This window comes from Pan troglodytes, chromosome 10 (genome assembly GCF_028858775.2).
Source record: "Pan troglodytes isolate AG18354 chromosome 10, NHGRI_mPanTro3-v2.0_pri, whole genome shotgun sequence".
NCBI lineage: Eukaryota > Metazoa > Chordata > Mammalia > Primates > Hominidae > Pan > Pan troglodytes.
In genome coordinates, this window is record NC_072408.2 from 86,822,710 (window position 1) to 86,845,484 (window position 22,775).

The following is a 22,775-nucleotide window of genomic DNA, read 5'->3' on the forward strand; positions in this document are numbered from 1 at the left end:
ATTTCTGAGGGCTCTGTTCTGTTCCATTGATCTATATTTCTGTTTTGGTACCAGTACCATGCTGTTTTGGTTACTGTAGCCTTGTAGTATAGTTTGAAGTCAGGTAGTGTGATGCCTCCAGCTTTGTTCTTTTGGCTTAGGATTGACTTGGTGATGCGGGCTCTCTTTTGGTTCCATATGAACTTTGAAGTAGTTTTTTCCAATTCTGTGAAGAAAGTCATTGGTAGCTTGATGGGGATGGCATTGAATCTGTAAATTACCTTGGGCAGTATGGCCATTTTCACGATATTGATTCTTCCTACCCATGAGCAAGGAATGTTCTTCCATTTGTTTGTATCCTCTTTTATTTCCTTGAGCAGTGGTTTGTAGTTCTCCTTGAAGAGGTGCTTCACATCCCTTGTAAGTTGGATTCCTAGGTATTTTATTCTCTTTGAAGCAATTGTGAATGGGAGGATTCCTTTCTTTTTATCTTGTGTATTTACTGTAGGTTTCTGCTTTATGGTTACCACAAGGCTTACATTAAACATCTTATAATTATAAAAGTTTATTTTAAGCTAACAATTTAACTTTGACTGCATACATAAACTCTACACTGTAGTTTTCTCCCCTCATTTTATGTTTTTGATGTCACAATTTATATTTTTAATATTTTCTATTAATTACACAATATTATAGCTACGTATTTAATACTTTTGTCTTTTAAGCATATTAGAGTTACAAGTCATTTATATATCACCATTACAGTATTAAAGAGTATTCTGAATTTGACTATACATTTACCTTTGCCAGTGAGATTTATACTTTCATAAATTTTCATGTTACTAATTAGCATCTTTTCATTTCAGCTTGAAGAACTTCCTTCAGCATTTTTTTGTAATGCAAATCTAATGGTGATAAACTTCCTTAGCTTTTGCCTTCCTGGAAAAGTCTTTACCTTTCCCTTATTTCTGAGGGACAGCTTTGCCAGGTAAAGTATTTTTGGTTGGCTATTTATTTTTATTTTCAGCACTCTGAATATATTGTTCAACTTTCTTCTGGCTTGCAAGGTTTCAGCTGAGAAATCCACTGACAGTCTTGTGGGTGTTCTCTTTTATGTGATGATTCAGGGTTTTTTTTTTTCCTGGCTTTCATAATTTTCTATTTGTCTGATTTTTGACAGTTTGATTATAATGTGTCTTGGTGAAGTCCTCTTTTGGTTCAACTTATTTGGGAACTTTTCAGCTTCATGTACTTGAATGTCCATTTCTCTTCTTTTCTCTCTCTGTTCTCCTTCTTATACTCCTATAATGTACATAATAGTTCCTTCAATTATGTCCCACAAAATCCCATAGGCTTTTGCCATATCTTTTAATTTTTTTTTCCTTTTTCTACTTTGACTGTACAATTTCAACTGACCTGTCTGAGTTCATAGGTTCTTTCTTCTGCTTAATAACAACCCTTGTTCATGCATTCTATTTCATTTTTCATTCAATTCATTGTATAATTCAGGTTCAGATTTCTATTGGTTCTTTTTCTGTGTGTGATTTATATGTCTTTGTTGAACTTACTATTTTGTTCAGGCATTATTTTTCTGATATTGTTGAGTTGTCTACCTGTGTTCTGTAGGAGCTTATTGAGCTTCGTTAAGACAATTGTTTTGACTTTTTTCCAGGCAATTTCTAGATTTCCATTTCCTCAGTGTCAATTGCTAAAGCTTTATCAATTTCATTTGATGGTGTCATATTTGCCTGATTCTTAATGATTCATATAGTCTTGCATTAATCTTTATGCATTTGAAGGAACCAATACCCCTTCCTGTTGTTACAGATTGGTTTCAGTAATTAAAGACTTTCTCCTCCCTGGTCCTCAGACTGATGGGATTGCCTCCAGGATTTCAGTTGATTGTGGCTGGAGCCAAGTTATATGGCTGTAGCAGGGTCTACAGTTGGGTCCATTGTTGGTATGCCTGCTACTAGATGTGTGAGCAGGGTGGTTCCTGCCAAATAGCCAAGGGACAGAACTATCTCTGGTACCATCATTGAGCTAGAGCCAGCTGGGTTATGTGGCTACTTTGGGTCTTCGGTTCAATCTGTAGGTAATGAGCCAGTTACCAGGGATGTAGATATATGTGGCTTTCATTGGGTCCTGGTGCAGATGTTTGGGTGGGCAGGACTGCTTATGTGACTGTAGTAAAGTGGGACTGGAGCCAGGTTACAGGACTACTTCAAGGCCTGCAGTCAAGACTGAGGTCAATGGGACTGCTACTGGGGGATCAGATGGGCATGTCTCCTGCCAGTTCTGTGACTGGGCAGAACTCCCCCAGGACCATAGCAGAGTAGGGCTGAAACTGAGTATCAGCATTATTTCAGGGTTCACACCTGGTACTCAGGTAATTGTACCTCCTGCCAGGGCATTTATGAGCATTGCTGGGTTCCTGGGTGGGCAGAACTGAGAGGAGGGCTGGAGCCAGGTCACAGAGCTGCTTCAGGACCTCCAGTCAGGTCCATGGCTCATGGGCTTTTTATGTGGCTCCTTCTTGGTCTCTATGTGAGCAGGAATGATTCAGGACTGGTGGTAGGTCATGGCTGCATAAGGGCCACAGGGCCATCTTGGGATACGCAGTTGAGTACACAGCTGGTGGGCCTATTACTGGGGACATGGAGACACATGGCTCTTCCTCTTTCCCTTGGCAGATGGTGCTGGTTGCAGGAGCATGTCCAAGTAGGGCTAGGACTGAGGCCAAAGGGGAATGGGGCTATTTCTGAGTTTGTAGTTAGGACCATGGTCAATGAGCCTAACTTGGGCATGAGTGTGCATTCTCAAAACAGCCTTCCTTGGTCTTGAGCTCTACCAGCGCTATGCAGTCTCCTACTTTTGTTCCAAAGCTCCCACAAAGGCACTTTTGAACATGAATGGCTGCCAAATTGTTGCTACTGTGGGGGGATATCAGTGGGGACCTCTTATTCCACCATCTTGCTGACATTCTTTCCTGATCTCCTTTTTAAAATTTGCTTTTGAAGTTCTAAATCCCAGGTCTTAGAAACTCAAAAGTCAAAACTATTGACATTTTTATTCGTTGTCCTAAATTGCCTAAAGTGTTGCCTAAATGGGAGAATGAGTCATATGTGAACAGGAAGTATGGCAAAATAAAATTAAACCAAGCAACCAACCCCCCACCACCAAAAAAAAAAAAAAAAAAAAAAACTCTCCCAAACACATAAAATAGGTTTTTATAACAAAACTAGACAAATGAATAGAACTGGAACTTAACTACTAACTCAAGCCCATGAGCCAAAAGTCTGGTTGCCAAAGCCAAGAAAATGATCCAAAACTTGGACAGGTTGTTATATAGCTATGTATCTGTTTTTTAAAATTCATGAGCTTAGAAAGGTTTAAATAGTCATGAATTGAAAATGAAGTATAGTAATCACTGACAATGAGAGATCAGAAACAGGTCTAGAATAATTTTAAAGGCACATTAAAGGTAATGACTTCAAAGACAATAAATTCTTGCCTCTGGTTTATATTCAGGCTCTGTAGTTATAGATGAGAGACAAGTTTTTAGTAGTTAAAGGTAAGGAATGGATAGAAGTTCTGGCTACTAAGTTGATATACAACTGTAAAGTGGGACCTACTGGATCCGGATTTGATATATAGCAACAACTGAAAGAGATTCCTTATTTTAAACTCAGATCTTTATAAGAAAAATATAATGGATTAAAAACAGATGCAACTACACTTAAGAACAGATTATGTACAGTTTATATAGACTAAGAGTGGTGTAGTACAGTGATTGTGAACATGGACCCTGAAGTCATAGAGCTTGAGCTAGAAACTTGGTTTTATCACTTACTAATCTTTTCACCTTAAGGAAATTGCTTTGCCTCTTTGAATTTCTGTTTATCTGCAAAAAATGGGAATAATAATAGTGGCCACCCAATAGGGTTATTTTCAGGATTCAAAGTTTGAATGAATGAATTTACTTGAAATATTTTAGTAAGTCCTCAACAAAATTTACTTACAGTAATATTATTATCATCACTATTATGTGATATTCTGTGTATTCACGGGATTAACTTCCAACCCTTCCCACTAGAATATTGGCAAAATCCTTACGGACGTGTCACTAAGTGAAATGTATTGATTTTTGCATCTTTTCCAGCTAGAACCGTGGAGGGTGTCGAAGAGAAGAATAAGGTTCCTGGCTGTGCCAGAAACCTTTAAGAAAAAGTGTAGGAATTTTGCAGAGCTAAAGATCAAGCGCCTGAGAAAGAATTTTGCCCAAAAGATGCTTTGAAAGGCAAGGAGGAAGCTTATTTATGAAAAAGCGAAGCATTATCACAAGGAATACAGGCAGATGTACAGAATTGAAATTCGAATGGCTCGGATGGCAAGAAAAGCTGGCAGCTTCTATGTACCTGCAGAACCCAAATTGGCATTTGTCATCAGGGTCAGAGGTATCAATGGCGTGAGCCCAAAGGTCCAAAAGGTGTTGTAGCTTCTTTGCCTTCATCAAATCTTCAATGGAACCCTTGTGAAGATCAACAAAGCTTCATTTAACATGCTGAGGATTGTAGAGCCATATATTGCATGGGGGTACCCAAATCCGAAGTCAGTAAATGAACTCGTCTACAAGTGTGATTATGGCAAAATCAATAAGAAGTAAATTGCTGTGACAGATAACACTTTGATTGCTGGATCTCTTGGTAAATATGGCATCATTTGCATGGTGGATCTGCTTCATGAGATCTATACTGTTGGAAAATGCTTCAAAGAAGCAATAACATCCTGTGGCCCTTCAAATTATCCTCTCCACAATGTGGAATGAAGAAAAAGACCACCCATTTTGTAAAAGGTGGAGATGCTGGCAACAGGGAGGACCAGATCAACAGGCTTATTAGAATGAACTAAGGTGTCTTCCATGATTATTTTTCTAATCTGGTCAGTTAATAAACAGTACATGCTCTCAGATTAAAAAAAAGAAGTGTATGATTTTTTGTCTTTCCTTTTTAAATGTATTCCACTGATGCTTTGGCATTTGCTGACTCTCCTCTATGTTCTGTGCGAATTCACCTTCCATTCTTGTTTGTGTCTGAGTGGTTACTTTGCATTGTCAGGAGTATCTCCACCTCCTTCCCACCCACAGAGGATTATCAGTATTTCCATCAGAACTTGCTTAGATTCCATCCTTTCAATTGTAATCTGCATCAATTGTATGTTTCCAGCTTTCTTCCCATTTAGGATTGTCAGAATTTGTGCAGTTGCTGAAACTTAGAGAGTTGGAGTTTATTCATTCACCAGTATTTATTGAACTCCTCATATGTGCCAGGTAATGTGCCAGGTGCTAAAGTACAGGGTTCCTGCTCTCATGGAGCTTTCAGAGTAGACAGGCTCTGTAAAATGCCTGTTATTGTTGTCCTCTCCCCAGGGATGGCTGAGGTGCATTTCTCCCTGCCCAGCCTCCTTGTTCTGCAAGTTCTCTGACATGTTAATGATGTGGGAGAAAGTTTCATACTCTGCTTTAGCATAGAGGTGAGAGCAAAGAGATGCCCATTATCTCCTTTACTGCACAGAACTCATTCACTCCATAATTCTTGTTGTTGTGTTGCAACATTGCCTCTTGGCTCCAGCGGCACTTGTGAAGGATGAAGCCTTCACGTTTTTGCCATTTCTTGCTCATTTGTGTGGTGTGTGTGAGAGAGAGAGAGAGAGAGAGAGAGATGCACTAGGAGACTTGGCTTCTCTAAGAGAGTTTATATTGTATTATAAAATGAATTATATTGAAATATATGGACTTGATATTGAAATATATGGACTTTGTATACTAGAGAGTTTGTGAACCAGATAAACTGGGGTTACAACCCCGAGTCTTCAGTTTGTTAGCCATGTGTCTTTAATCAGTATTATTCTATAAAGTTCTCAGACTACTATTTTCTCTTCTATAAAAGGGACAAATACCTCTCACTTTGGATGACTGCTATAAGAAAAGAGACAATGATTGTAGAGTCCCTGGTGTAGTGCCTCAAATTTAGCACTGGAAAAAATGAAAGCTCGTATATTGCCTTATGCAATTGATCCTCTTATTTGTGTTCTATGCTATAAAAGTCTATAAATATTTATTGATTATATGCCATAAAATTTCTGGGCATGATTCAGAGATTAAGAGAAAATATCCAGATGGCATTATCTTTTGGGGCAGGGAAATCCACGGAGGAAAAGAAAAAAAAATATGAAGAAGGTAAGAGAGTAAGAAAGATCATAGTCAGGGATTTTTTTGGTTGTAAGACATAAAAGTCCAATCAATCTAGCTCAAACCAAGATGAGTTTATTAAAAAGACTCTCAGCTATTAAAAAGGATTTAGGGTCAGAAAATGTGTATGTACTTCATGAAAAAATGGAAAGTTGTCAACAATTAGGGAGTATTTGTTCTCTCTTATGTTCTTGTTCTTGTTTTTGCTTTTACTTGTCACATGGCCTCATGTTTCTAATTGTTTCTGAATGTTTGTTACTTTGTTTTCTTCTGTCTGAAGTCTGATTCTTTCTGCTTCCTCATCAGCATGATTACACCCAAATGACCACCCTAGTTCCTGACATGTCAGTATCTTTTTAGCTTTTGCTGACTCTCAGTACTGCGATTCTTAGTTCAAGTTCACAAGTGAGTGGATCTGATGGGACTAGTAAAAGGGGCACATGTCCACCTGCAATCCAATCAGCTTATAGCCAAGGAGGAAGGAGGTCATGTGATATAAACAACTGGGACTGTAGAGTGAAGAGGCAGCTCTCAGACAAGAGGGCATAAGCTGGGCAGGCACCCTAAAATTTGTTGATGACAAGCCAAATACCTAGGATGGCTTTAATTGAGAGTTGGCTGCTGAGGAAGAGTTTGGAAAAATACCTTATGGCAAAGATCATGTGTGTGTTTGTGTGTGCATGTGTGCGTGGGTAACGGGGGTGGAGAATCAGGCGAGAGAGAACAGAATGTACTTTATAGAAACAAGGCCTAAACAGGAAGGAAACTAATCATCCAGATACCAAAAATGGATCTAAGAACAGTAGCTTCTCCTAGGGCTGGAGGATGGAAATCGTTTGGACTATCCAGAAAACTGGATCCTGGAGGAGGACAGGATCTATAAGAAAAGCCTTCTGATTCAAGGCGTGTGTGTGTGTGTGTGTCTGTGTGTGTGTGTGTGTGTGACAGAGAGAGAGAGAGAGACAGGACTCTTAGTAACAATCTCTTGGTGCAGCTTTAGCTTGCACGTGTACGTAGAGTGGGCTTCCTGTACCTTCAAGAGGCCCAGATCATTCCAGCCCTTCAAACTTTTATGTAAAGTAAACAATAAAATGAGAGTAAACAATAACAAAGAGAAAGTTAATAGAAATAAATGACAGAAGAGAGATATTAACTGTTTGGTACATTACACTTAGACTAAATTAAGAGCTGGGAAACTACGTCAGATATATTAACCTTTTAAAAACTTCCATCCAGAAATTCCCATCCAATATGGTCAGTTAGCTGTGTCATTGGGTAGTGTGTTTGTGTTGGCCAGAAATGCAAAGGAGAGAAAGAGTTACTACCTGAAAAGAATTGGAAGAGAAATGTTTGGGTCCAGGGATTCCTTTTTTTTTTTTCCTGAAAAAAATTGTTTTTTCTTTTTTACTCTTGGTTGGGTGGTAACAAAGAATGCACTCAAGCTCTAACAATAAATGAGTTGTGTCAAATCCAGCACATGTTTCCAAGCAGAATTTAAAAATATGTAGAGTTGTAAGAAAGTGTTAGCGATTATTTTTGGGGAATACGATTGAAGTAACTTGAGGAAGGAGTAGGAAGAGGGATGCTACTTTTTATTTTATACCGCTTTGTAGTACCTGACTAAAAAAAAAAATTAAAAAGTATATGTTAACTTTATAAGAAAACACAAATATTGTCTAAGTTAAAAATTCACAAAAATACGTAAATACTAATAATACCTAATCTTTCTGGCTTGGTTGGGGAGTTAGGTTTTTGTGTAAATGTTTAAAAAAAAACTGAAGCTATTGTAACTATTTTAAGTGAAAATCTCTCTAAGGTACATACTACTCCCTTGCTTTCTTAAAAAGAAAATGTATTGATGATTCAGGAATATGATGATCAAAGTGTGGAGAAACTCAAAAAAGGCTACAAACTTCAGTATCTTGAATTTTATGTAAATATCTAATCTAAAATAGTAAAACAGCATGATGCACAATTATGACATAAGTTATTCTTTTAAGAGTACAGTGTGCATGGTTCCAGGATTCTGGAATAAGGATATAGAAACAATGAAAAAATAAAAGTTAAGTAATAATGACCCCATCAAAGCCAACTGTTCTTAAGTATTTTAATATTGAATTGAGAAAAGGATAATACTGTTTCATTGCTGTTATAATCATGGCACTATTTTTTAAAATGACTGGAAACCAAATCAAATCCAATATGTTGCCTAGCAACTATGAGACACAAATACTTTACTTTGTTTCTTAAGCTGACATTAAAACACTACCAAAGATTCCTAAAAATACCTGCCTTAGAGTTCAGTTCTCAGCTAATCTCTTTAGTTCTCAAACATGGTTTTTTCCCCCATTAGAACATCTGACATTAAAATTCCTAATATTCACTTTAGCAAGTACATCAGTAATTCATCAACTTTTTCTTCTTTTTAAATCTTCAGACTGTGCCTGCTATTTAAGTTACTTGTAATATTAGCACTTTAAAATGAGAAATCAAAAGCCTAAAACATAAATAACTTAGCAAGATTTTTCTCTTGGCTTAGAGCATAATTGTAAGACGGCGTATAGCTCAAAAGTTTTGGTGCTCAGCTGTGTGCTGAAGAAAGTTATTTCCAAGTCTTTTACAAGTGAATTCCCACTAACTGGGCCCTCATCCTACAGAAACATGGTTTGTGGGGGAGGAGGAGGGAGTCTGTTTATAGCTCCATCACTCATGCTGTGTCATCAGAGCTGGATTATAAAAAGTTATGTCTTCTAGATCAGAGCCTTGCCTAAATAGGAAGTCTAGAAATCACCTAAACAAAGAGATGGCTATGCAACTCCCTGAAGGGGAGTTAGTTTATACTCCTGCTATGAGAACTATCAGCAAGTCACCGTTTTTTTGGAAATGGATTTTAAAAAACATTCAATATTTTAACAATAATGAATTATGTTTAGTTTCATTTACGTGGAGAAAAATGAAGGCAAATCAGGTGGAGAAGATGTAATGTGAATAGAGATGTAAGTACTACTTGTTTAAATTCAGAGAAATAATAATTATGATGCTCGCAAGTATTTACTGAGCATTTATTATGGGCTAAACACTAGGTAACTGCCTTACATTTAATCCTTATAACACCATATAAACTGGTAGCTAGTGCTGCTCAGCTTAAATAGGAAGAATTAATGGAGAGAAAGTTTAGGTATCTTGCTCAAGGTACACAAGGAAAGTGGCAGAGCTAGTTTCAAACCTGAGCCTATCCTGGTTCCAAAGTTCTTGTTCTTGACCAGGAAAGTGCAGTTAAGTACCCCTTTATTGTTCCGTATCAGCTAAAACCAGCCTATATTAAAAATTTTTATTCTGTTTTGAAGTTTTGTTAAGATGATCAGATAATCAAAAGATTAACAAACTTACTGGCAACTAGACCATTTGTTTTTGCTTAATTTAATCAAGTTTTAAAAATTCATAATCAACCTATCTTATAATAGTTTCATCTTATGCATGTGGGCTTTATACCAATTCATCTTATTTTCCTCCTGTGCTTTATATAATTTTATTCTCCTAGAGCTTAGTTCAGAGCATAAATATAAATGCTCAACAAAAATGTGTTGGATGAGTGAATGCAGTTTACATGTAGATCTTAGTGTGATTAATTTCAGTAGTTGAGCCTTTCCGTATATATTGACTTTGTCAAGGTCTGGATGAGGTATCCACACTAACAGCACCATGAATTACAGTAATAGTTAATGCATCTATAGTGCTTCATAGGTGTCAGACTCTGTTTTAAGTGCTTCACATACATTAGTTCATCTAATCCTGTCAATAACCTTAATGAGATAGGCGCTAGTATCTCAATTTTATAGATGAGAAATTTGAGGCAGAGGGAGGTTAAGGAATTGGCCAAGTTCATATAGATTGTAAATTGTACAGCCAGGATTTGAACCTAGGTTCTCGTAGCTCCAGAGACTTAACATCTATAGCTTACAGCTTTGATAGGATCAAAAAGAGAAGAATTGAATTGTACCAAGTTGGCTGGGAAGCATCAAGTTGTCTTTCCCTTCCCTTTCTCTTCATCTAACCTCATATCCGATTCCCTGCCTCACCCCAATCCCTTCTCTCACTTCCAAAGCGAAATACACCTAGAGTGACTGTCTTAGTTAGTTTGGGCTGCTGGAACAAGTTATTAGGTTGGTGCAAAAGTCATTGTAGTTTTTGTAATAATTAGTTGGTACAAAAGTAATTGCGTGATAACTTTTGCACCAACCTAAATACTATAGACTGAGTGACTTATAAACAACAGAAATTTATTTCTCATCATTCTGGAGGTGGAAGTCAGAGATCGGGGTGCCAGCATGTCTGGGTTCTGGTGAGAACCAGCTTGCTGGTTTCCAGACTATTGTATCCTCAAATAGCTGAAAGAGGGCAAAAGAGCTCCCTGGAGTCTTTTCATAGGGGCACTAATCCTATTCGTGAGGGCTCTAACCTCATGACTTAATTACCCTCAAAGGCCTCACCTCCTAATACCATCACACAGGGAGTTAGGACCTTAACATGTGAATTTTGGGAGGATATAAACATTTACTCCATTGCAACAACCAAATTATGTGTTAAATAGACAGGTCACTTTGGACAGTACAAGGCAATGCCAATTGGATGGAACACCAGAACAACAAGCATAAACCCAGATGCCCTGGAAACTGGGATTTAGGATCACTATATATACGCTTTGGATTTGTTTTGTCCTTTTCTTTAGTGTTTGCAGTTGTATGGAGTAAGCACATTGAAATGGATGAACCAAATTTGATTTTATCAGCCCCTATGCAAGGATATAAAGCTGTGTCCAATATTTACAATTAAAAAAAGCTGTAATGTATAACCTTATGCTTTCATATTCCACACATATGTGTGGTAACCTTTGCTAGGTAAAAAGTATGCATATTTATAGCTTTGGTAGACACTGCTAAATCACACTCCAAAAGGGTTTTACCAGTACCTACTCCTGTCAACATGAGTGAGAGTGCCCATTCCCAATAGACTTGCCAACAGAGTATGCAATAAAAGTTTTAGATCTTTATCTTCCTGATAGGTGAAAAATGATATTTCAATGTGAAGTTTATTTGCATTTCTCATTTTAATTTCCTTTTCTATAAACTGTCTATTTGTAGTCTTTTCTACTTTTTTTTTTCTATTCAGTGGATGGCTTTACTATTTATTTATTTGAGCCCTTAATATATCCCTTCTGTGATACCTCAAACTCTTGGGCTGAGGTGATCCTCCTACCCCAGACTGCTGGGTAGCTGGGACTACAGGCATGTGCCACCACACCCAGCTATTTTTTTGTATTTTTTGTAGAGACAGGGCTTCACCATGTTGCCCACGCTGGTCTTGAACTCCTGGGCTCAAGTGATCTGCCTGCCTCAGCCTCCCGAAGTGCTGGGATTACAGGTGTGAGCCACTGTTTCTGGCCGTTTTTAGTTTCTTATGGTTATGTTTACTTGTTTGATTATGCTTCTGTATTTTGCATCACGTGTACAAAGTATCTTAGACTGTCAGATTACACTTTTTAAAAACCCACGATGGTTTCTTCTGTAACTTTTTAATTTTATTTCTTACATTTTTATAATTGATCCATCAAAATTCATTAAGTGTAAAGGTGGCACAGATAGAATAAACTTGTTCTTTAGATGACTGCCCAGTTTCCCAACACCGTTTATAAATCCATTTTCCTCTCAAAATTTCTAATGCCATTTTATTGTAGACTAAATACTGTTAGGTATTTACATCTAATTGTCGGCTTCCATAGTGTTTCATTGATTTCTCTGTTTAGTCAAGTGCAGGTACAGATTGTTTCAATTATTATAGCTTTATTATATATTTTAAATACCTAATAAGTCTAGTCCCTCCACTTTATACCTCTTTTCCAGAATTCTTCTGTTTTGTATGTTCATTTTATATAAAAACTTTGGAATAAGCGTGCTCAGTTGAAAAAAAATTCTCTAGTTATTTAATAATATCAAGTTAATTGTATAAATTATGGTGGAGAAAATTGGTATTCTTGTTATAACTGTACCTTCCTATCCAAGAACATGGTATGCCTTTCCACCTGTCTAAGTCTTCTGTGGTTCCCTTTCTCAGTGTTTTAAAAAATGTCTTCCACAGAAAGATAAATACTACATGTTCTCACTTATAAGTGGGAGCTAAATAATGTGTACACATGCAAGTAGGGTGTGGAATGCTAGATGGTGGAGACTCTGGGGTGGGATGAGATTGGGGTGGATGATGAGAAATGAGTAAAATGCATGTTACTCCAGTGATGGATATGCTAAAAGCCCTGACTTCAACACTGTGCAGTATATCAATGTAATGAAATTATGCTTTCACTCTATACATTTATATGAATAAAAATAAATCTTTAAATAATAAATCTTCATATACATTTTGCAAATTTTGTTACATTTATTCCTTGGAATTTTTGTCAGATTTTTTTCATTATATTTCCTAATGTGTGGATACATAAAATTTTTTTTTTAATTGGCTTACAAATACACACACACATATATCCCAAACCCCAAACCATACATAAAATAAGTAAGTTCTCTCTCTCCGTAAAACCTAAAACTATTAAGGTTTTATATTCTATCTGTCTATCTGTCTATCTATCTATCTATCTATCATCTATCTATTATCTATCTATCTATCTATCTATCTATCTATCTATCAATCATCTCTCTGTCTATCTGTCTATCTATCTATGTTTGCACATAGCCTACAGACCACCTGTTATTCTTTGGAGTTTAATATTCTGATAAACAGGAATATATAAGAAGCAAAAATATGAAAATCATTACACATATATTAGTTTTTGTATATTTCTTTAAGCTATCCCAGGGCCTTCCTTCCATTTATAGTTAGGCTGTGAATTGTTTCCAATTCATTAGGAAAAATGCTCTTTCAGCCAGCTGGTAAAGTCAGGAGCATGCCAATTTAAATTTATTTTCTTCCCTTTTTTTTCTACCTGCTGTTGCTCAGGAATATCAAGGTATGTCAGTGACATCAGCTGGTACATTCTAACTTCTTTCAGAAAAGAGAGAAAAAAAAAACCCTGAAAAATGCACTGTTCAAACTCCTTTGGCTCCTTGGTCCCAGAGGAAAATTTGGGGAATCATTTCTCTCTGTGGTACAATCTTGTTGGATGCAGACCATGTTTACTCAACTTAAGAAAGGGGACACATCTTCCCTTTTTAACAAATGTGTTTGATCTCACAGGATTCCATAGTCATTATAGTGAAAGAGAAACAGAACCTTGTGTTGAGACCACACGACTCCCTTCTTACCCACAGTTATTCTGCTTACTGACACCGTTTTGCCATTCTCTTCAGTTGTCTCTTCTGGGCTCATGCTGCTGAGTGAAGATTTTTTCTTTTGCCTTTCTTGGTGACTGTACTAACATTGCTTCCAGAGGAGAGGTGTTGACACATAACTGACATCCCCAAGGCCCAGCCTGCAGGAGACTGTGACTCTCACACCTATCTTTCTTTCTTTCTTTTCTTTTTTGGCTGAGGCTGGTCTTGTTTGATTTCTACCCCAAATGTGATTTTTAGAACATTTGAGGAAAATCTTTTCAGAAAGTGAAACAAAATGAAAAAAAAAAAAAAGAGATTCTCCCCTCACCATCCAAAATCTTTGTTATGATTTCGTTCCTGAAGATAATTTTAGAAAATCATTTCTGTATCATGGGAACACACATTTGTCCTTGGTTCTTGACAGCTCAAAGTGTTCAAGATGGGGACTTCTCTAAACAAGTGGCTTAATGTGAAGATGATTTTGAATGTTTGGAAATTCCATGCTCGATGTGTGGAGGAGAAAGTGTCACTATGTTAGGAGGTGAATATTTCCACTTGCACTGAATGCACACCAATGTCTTTCAAAGGAAATATTAACTGTACAATAGTTAGAAATGCAATTAGGATGTGATGTTTCTAGTCAAATAGTGCCATAAGGCAGCTCTGGAAGTCAGACAGACCTAGTTGGAAACTCTGGCTTCACAACATAGAAGGGTCATGAGCTTAGGTTTAATCCTTAATCTAGACCTCATCTTCTTTAATCATTAATGGTATTTGTGTGTTTGTGTGTAAATGCTAACTTTAATTTGGTCGAATTAGCTAAGATATATAGAAACACCTAACCAAGTAGTTAAAAAATAGTAGACATTATTTTAAGTTTTAAAAATGGCCATGGTAAGAATGTAACATAAACATTAAAAAATCTGAAGGCTGGGTGCGGTGGCTCAATCTTGTAATCCCAGCAGTTTGGGAGGCTGAGGCGCCCACTTTGGGGCGGATCATGAGGTCAAGACATCGAGACCATCCTGACCAACATGGTGAAAGCCAGTCTCTACTAAAAATACAAAAATTAGCTGGCTGTGGTGGTACGTGCCTGTAGTCCCAGCTACTCAGGAGGCTGAGGCAGGAGAATCGCTTGAACCCAGGGGGTGGAGGTTGCAGTGGGCCTAGATCATGCCACTGCACTCCAGCATGGTGACAGAGCAAGACTCAGTCTAAAAAAAAAAAAATCTGGAATATATTAAGTACCATCACAAAGTCAGAACTGTTAGTATAATACATCGCCAAGGCTCAGCTTTTAGGAGACTATTGCTGTCACATCTATCTTTCTTTTTTTTCTGGCTGAGGCTGGCCCTATTTGATTCAACAGTGAGCTGCTAGTATTATGAAGACAAAACAGTGTGGAGGCCATCTCCTTGGGAGCAATTGGGAACCACAGGGGAAGAATCCCAAACAATGGTAGGCTCCCTAAAACTACTGCTGCCATAAACCAAACATTTTTACATTTATAGTGTGGCAAGGAAAGTTGGCTGGACTTTTTTCAATGGGAATTTACTAAATGTATGTAAAAAACACCTAGAAAATATATGAATTCAATCCCCATCCCCAAGAAAATTATTGTCTCATTGAGTTACTCAGTGAGGGAACTCAAAATATCAATAAAGAAAGCAAAGAAACCCAGCCTTGTACTGAACTGAATTATGTACTGAATTTCAAAATGTGCTTCCAATGTAAAGGGTGCCAAAACCAAATAGAGAGTCCCTGTTCAGATATTGTGGAGCTCTATTGCTTCTATTTGCCTGAGATCACTATCTCCCTTCTCTGTCTGCTTTTTTTTTTTTTTTGCGGGGGCGGCGGGGGGAACAGCTTTTCTCCAATTACAATAGTGTGGTTTTAGAAGGGACTATCAATCATTGTTTCCTGACTTGTTCTTTATACACTCCGCAAGCTTGTCCCCATCCAGGGATAGACAAGAGACCTGGGTTATACTAGCGGATTACCTTACTGCGCACAGGGATTGGTCATAAAATGAGGGAATGACTCAAGTTAGGCCAAACGGCATCCTTTCCTGGGTATTGCTGAGCTGGAATCAGAGAAAATTTTTTTCTCTTGTTGGTGGTGAAGCTAGTAAGATATGAGTCTGGGGATGATGATAGACATAGTTTCAGCTTTATGAACAAATCTGTAAGAATGATGTCAATGGGCAGAGAGAAGCAGAGATGGCAGAGAGAAACAGAGAGAGAGAGAGAGAGAGAGAGAGAGAGAAGTGAGGCCATGGTTCCAGTTGTTGCTGACATTGAGTTTTGAGTTGGGTTCCTGTCATTCTCAGTCAGAGTTCGAAGTTAAGTGGTTCCATCCTGTATGGCGTTGCCTACCTCATTTTCCTATTTTGCTCATCAGGATTATGACCGCAAGTCCCACGGAGTCTGAGTCATGCTGCTCATGTAACAATCTCCAAAGGAATCCCTTTACATCAGACCACGAAAAGATTAGTTGAAAAGAACCGAAATAAGGATACTAATTGAATTTATTTAATTGACTATATAATCTTCTCCTTTTTTATATTTAGAAGGATAGTCCTAGTTTCAACACGTACTGGATTTATGACTTGGGGTAAGTGACCTAATTTTTCTACACTTCTTTGCATAGCTGTAAAATGGGTATAATGAATACATGACTTACCTAAGAATAGTGTAGTATAAGATAATGGTTGAGAACATGGTCTCTGGGAGAAAGACTTCCTAGAGTCAAGTCCTCCTTCTACCATTTACTTGTTTTTGGTTTGTTGTGAACTTGAGCAAGACACTTTGTCTTTAGATTCCTTAGTTTCCTTATTTGTAAAATGGTAATATTGTGGACTACATGTTTATGTCTTCCCAAATTTCGTATTTTAAAATCCTAACCCCCAGTGGGATGGTATTAGGAGGTGGGACCTTTGGGAGTTTATTAGATTTAGATGAGGTCATGAGAATGGTGCCTCAGTAATAGGATTAGTATCCTTATAAGAGAAAGAGACTAAAGCTCACTCTTTAGGCCACATGAGGATACATGGAGAACACGGCTGTCTACAAACCGAGAAGGGTGCGCTCATTAGACACTGAGTTGGCTGATGCCTTCACAGTCTCCAAAACTGTGAGCAACAAGTGTTTGATGTTAAAACCAGCCAGCCTGTGGCATTCTGTTATAGCTACCTGAACTAAGATAGGCAATAACAATATTTACCTTATAAAGTTGTTTACACATTTAGTGAGTTAATGTATTTAAAGCTGTTCACATAACAAGTGCGATATATATATAATATTAATGATTCTTATAATTACATTATTCAATTGTAACAGAGATTAACTAGAAGCCTTATCACAATGCCTTCTTCGCTGTAAACACTCTGTCTAGCTCTACACTGGCAGTTAGCATATCACTCCGATTAATTTTAATAAGGTAACACTTTTGCTGTGTTATACTTGTACTAAAACACCTTCAGTAGCTGCCTATCACCTGTAGATAATCATACTCCTTAGGCCATCTCTGTCCGAATCATTCTAGTCTATTTTCCAGGATTGCCTCACATGACCACTTCACTTAGTTAAACAATTTTCTCATCATTCATTATCTGTCAAGAACTGTGAACAGTCTGAGATTTTACCTCATTTATAAGCTAAAAAGTTAGCCTTCTACAGTTTCGGGTTGCTGGCATTAGACACAGAATTCCTGAGTCATTACTCGTGGTGCAGCAATCAGTATGAAACTTCATTTTTGCACTGGTTACCTTTGCTTTCCGAGTCCCATGGAGGGGGATACTAAGGGGCCCAAGTGGTTGCATGCAGTGGGTTTGTGTGATAGCTGGGGACCTACAAGCTTAGAGTATCTGACATTCTTTGCTAGTAAACCAAAATACAATAGTGGTAGTTTCATAATGCTTAGTTGCAATGTAGAATCTGAAACCATATTTGTTACTATGATGGATTAAAATCCATTAGTGTATATTGAATTTTGAACAAACCTTTTACCCATATATGATTTTGTAACCAAATGCACTGGTCATCTAGAAAATATTGGTTCCCCAAGTTATGTAGAACTTCCAAATGTTGACACATTTCAATATATAATACAAAAAAATCATATTTTTTAAGATTTCCAATATTCTAATTTTTCTAATATCTGAATTAGTATGAATATTATCCTTTTCTAACATTCTCTGAAAAAATGGCTACTTCTACTTACAATTCAAACACCTACACAATTGCTTTTCTTTGAGACAAGGACTGTTTCAGTAGATCAGAAGAGCTTTATGTGTACTTTCTATTTCATCTCACAGAATATTTAAAAGGTATGTACTCAAGAGTCAATGTTTTGAAAAATTGATATATTTTACTACTTCATCAAAGATATTCTTTAGTGAATCTGGCTTCTTAGAATTTAAACTGGGAGTGTATGGTGGTGAAGAATAAAATTCTAGTATAGTTTGCTTCTACTACTCTATTCATGCTAAGTTGTCAGCAGTTTTATCACCCATTGTTTTTTGCACCATTAGTGCAAAGGTCAACACAGTAAAAAAGCCAAATAATATCTTAGTATTGTTATGAAAATAATTTTGATCTTGTGAACTCCTGAAAGGGTCTCAAAAATTCTTAGATGTCCTTGGATCATACTTTGAGAACTGCTGTATTAAGGAGACCTGTTAGGAGGCTGTTATAAGGGGATATTGATAAGGAACTGTACATATAATGTAGAGCATGAAAGAAAAGGAATTTGATAAATTGAGTACTGTCTTAGTCTGTTTGGGCTGCTATAACAAAATCCCATAAGCTAGATAGCTTACAAACAGCAGAAATTTATACCTCACAGTTGTGGAGGCTGAGAAGTCCATGATCAAGACATGAGTCTATTCAGTGTCTGGTGAGGACATGTTTCCTGGTGCATAGAGGGCCCCTTCATGCTATGTCCTCACATGGTAGAAGGGCAAGACAGCTCTTTGGAGTCTCTTCTGTAAAGGCACGAATCCCATTAATGAGGATTCACTCTCATGACTTAATCACCTTCCAGAAGGCCTCAGTTTTTTTGGATTAATTAATCAGTATTAATGAACAAAATATTAATGACATCCCCTTCCCCGTCCCTGTGGATCAAGGCAAGAAGGGCCATTTGCCGACACAGATACCAGGAGGTGGAAAGCTGCAGCAGTTTTGAGCAGAAGGCCTCACTTTCTAATACCATTTCCTTGGGGTTAAGATTTCAACACAAGAATTTTGGGACGACACGACCATTCAGAGTAGAAAGCACATTGTTTCTAAGTTATGCGTGGAAAGTTCAGGTACAGATGTCTAGCAGCCATTATAAAATATGAGATTGAATATAGAGAATTACAACTTAATGATCTGCATTGGGGAGGCATCCACACACAGGTGACAGGTTGAAGACACGGGAGTGTGCACAGCATACTGGTCTAGGTCATGGTCTGTCTTGGTTTAAACTCTAGTTATGCCACCTTCTTAACCAATTTGTGACTTGGTTTCCTCATCTGGAAAATGGGTAAAATAATAGTATCCACCTCAAAGCGTTGTTACAAAGATTAAATGAGTTAATATTTGTAATGTGGTTATAACAGATCTTGGCACATAGTAATCTATATATCTGTCTAGATCTGAATGTAATTGTACTATATAAATGAAATACAAAAATGGGAATAAATGGAGATTTCTCTGGGAGAATACTGAGGGAGAAGAGAAGAGGGCTGAGAATTGGGGCAACCAATGTTTAAGAGAAAAGCAAAAGAAAAGAAGCCAGTGAAGGAGACAGAGTGATGAGGGAGGCGGGGAAAAGCTCCAGAGTGGTGTCCTGGCAGCCTAGGAGAAGTTTGCCACATTGCAGACTTCAGGCAGGAATGTAAACTTTGAGATGGCGGGTGCTGCATTTACTTTGTTCTCTGCTGAATCCTCTGGACTTAGCACAGTGCCTGATATATAGCAGGTGTCCAGTAAATATTTGGCAAATGAAAATGCCCAAGAGAAGTTGGAAAGATAAGGGCCTGAATATGTTTATTTATATTTAACAAAAATAGGTCAGTTGGGGACTTAGGCCTCCCTATATAGTGCCATACTAACGTCAGAACTTGATGTTAAAATATTCTGAGACGGAGTTTCGCTTTTGTTGCCCAGGCTGGAGAGCAATGGCGTGATCTCAGCTCACAGCAACCTCTGCCTCCCTGGTTCAAGCGATTCTCCTGCCTTAGCCTCCCAAGTAGCCGGGATTACAGGCATGCACCACCACACCTGGCTAATTTTGTATTTATTTATTTATTTATTTATTTATTTATTTATTTATTTATAGAGATGGAGTTTCTCCATGTTGGTCAGGCTAGTCTCAAACTCCCGACCTCAGGTGATCCGCCTGCCTCAGCCTCCCAAAGTGCTGAGATTACAGGCATGAGCCACTGCACCCAGCCCTAAAATATTCGTAACTTATGAGTTAACCCTTACAGCTATTGCCTGTTATTACCATGGTTTCATTATAATTTTGTGCAACTGGCCCCAAAGTCTCTTTTTTAAAATAACTGCTTTCTGCCTATGATCACAGGCATATTTTTAGCCTTTTTCTAAATGCCAAAATTAGTCATTAGATAGAAGAATTGGTCATCAACCAGGCCACTGGATGACTCAAGATTCCATCATTTGACCTCATATTGAAAATATGAAGACCAAACAGAGTTTGACAAGCAACACTGCAGCAGTGTTTTCTGCTTTCCATTATTACTGTACAGGAAAACAATCAGATTTAAAATACTGATTTTTCTTTTATTTGAGTATGTGGCAGGCAGTACACTGCTCTTTACTACGAGCGAACTCCTTGTAAAAATCTCCACACGAGGAGGTAGACTGAATCCCCCCACTGCGTTTCTGGGCTCCTTAGACTAATGGATTCCATTGAATTGGTCTCAGATTAAATTTCTCTAAATATTACATTATTTTTTCTACTTCCTTGCTCAAAAAGTTTCTATGGATCAAGCCTCTTTAATCTGGCCAAACTCCTTTTTTTCTGAATTCCCTCTGTGTAAACTCTGCACTACAGTCACACTAGTCTACTTTCTTTTCTCAAACACTTGGTTCTCCACTTGTGTGTCTTTTGTTAGCTTGATTCCTAGATATCATATAGTATTGAAATATTTTCTCTGTTATATTATCCAATGGATTATGACTGGTGCTTAGGAATATGCCCCCAACTTTTGTATGCAGCTCTTTTACCCTTGAATCTGTGGGTTATTTTTAGATTCTAAAGGCTGAATATAGAAGCTATTGAATTTTTTGTGTGGACAAACCATATTTTTCACAAATAATGATAGTTAGGTCTCTTCTTTTCTAATTTATTATACCAAAAAATTTTATTGGCTTGCATTTACTATAACCTACACTAAAATGTTTAATAGAAGTAGCAGTAGTTGGCAACCTTGTCTTTTTCCCGACGTGTAAAGGAATGCTTCTCAAATTTCATCATTAAGCTACTTGGTTAATAATGACATATATGTGAGTCAGCATGTTAAATGGTTAAGAGCTACAACTCTGGACCAATCTGGCTGGGTTTAAATTCCAGCTCTGCTACTTAGCTGCGGCGTTATATTGGATAAATTAACTCTGGCTTGGTTTCCTTATGTGTAATATAGGGAATGACAGCATCTAAATCATAGAATTACTGTAAAGGTTCGATGAGATAATACTTATAAGGTGCTTAAAGCTATCTGGCACATACCAGCATGGTATAAGTGTTTCTTAAATATATTGAGGTAATCATTTGAAATCTCTCATTTAATATACTACTTTAATTGATATTATTTTATTGAAGTCTTTAAATTCTTGGGGTCAGCCATACAGAATTATGAGTTTAAAAAATATGTGGTTCATTTCTAGTCAATATTGTACTGAAGGTTCTAGTCAGGAAAATTAAGCAAGAAAAAGAAATAAAAAGCACACAGATCAGAAAGGAAGAGGTAAAACTATATGCACAGATGACATGATATTGTATACAGAAATAATAAAAAATCCACAAAAGCTATCAGAGCTAATAAGCACATTCAGCAAGGTTGCAGAGTACAAGATTCATATACAAAAATCAATTGTATTTCTATACTCCAGCAATAAACATTCAAAAAGGAAGTTAGCATAATAATTCCATTGATAGTAACATCAAGAAGAATAATATACTTAGGAATAAAGGGAACAAAAGAAGTGCAAGACTTATAAACTAAAAATGATAAACCCTTTTTAAAGAAACTAAGGAATAGCTAAGTAAATGGAAAGGTATCTCTTGTTTGTGGCTTGGAAGACTTCATGTAAAGATAAACATACTCCCCAAATTGATCTATAGCAACAAAATCACTATCAAAATTCTATCTGCTTTTTTAAAAAAGAAATCAACAAACTGATCTAAAATTTGTATGTAAATGCAAGGGTCTCAGAGTGGCCAAATTGGTCTTAAAAAAGAACAAGTTGGAGGACTCACACTTTCCTTCTTTTTAAAAATTTACCTCAAGAAGGTAGACACACACTTTCTGATTTCAAAAATTACTACAAAGCTACAGTAATCAAGGCATTGTGGCACTGCTACAAGGACAGACATATGATCAATGGAATAGAATATAGAGTCTAGAAATAAACCCTTACATTTAAGATCAGTTGATTTTTGACAGGAGTGCCAAGATAACTTGATTAAGAATAGTCTTTTCAACAAATGCTGCTGTGACAACTGGATATCCACATGTAAAAGAATGACACTGGAATTAAGTCACAACATATACAAATATTAACTCAAAAATGGGTCAACAACCTAAATACAAGAGCTAAAACCTTCAAACTCTAGGAAAAAAACCATAAGAGTAAGTCTTTGTGAACTTGGATGAGGCAATGATTTCTTAGATATGACACCAAAAGCATACAAGCACCAAAAGAAAAAGAATGGGATTGTATCAAATTACAAACTTTTGAGCTTCAGAGGATATTATCAAGAAACTGATAAGACAAACCACAGAGTGGGAGAAAATATTTGTAAGTCATATATTTGATAATCCAGAATACATGAAGAACCCTTGTAAATCAACAATAAAAATAAATAATCCAATTTAAAAATGGGCAAGGGATTTGAACAGACATTTCTCTAAAGAAGATATACAAAGGGCCAGTAAGCACATGAAAAGATGCTCAAAATCATTCCCTAGTGAGAGAAATGCAAATCAAGACCAC

The 22,775-nt window shown here is 37.1% G+C and overlaps 1 long non-coding RNA gene and 1 pseudogene across 1 annotated transcript in view; one reads left to right on the top strand and one right to left on the bottom strand.

Moving 5' to 3' along the window:
• The window catches only part of LOC107967590 (uncharacterized), a 46,191-nt gene that overhangs the window by 14,511 nt on the left and 8,905 nt on the right, over positions 1-22,775 (bottom strand). The gene's annotated exons all lie outside the window — the stretch shown is intronic.
• On the top strand, positions 4,131-4,960 carry LOC107967730 (large ribosomal subunit protein uL30-like; annotated as a pseudogene).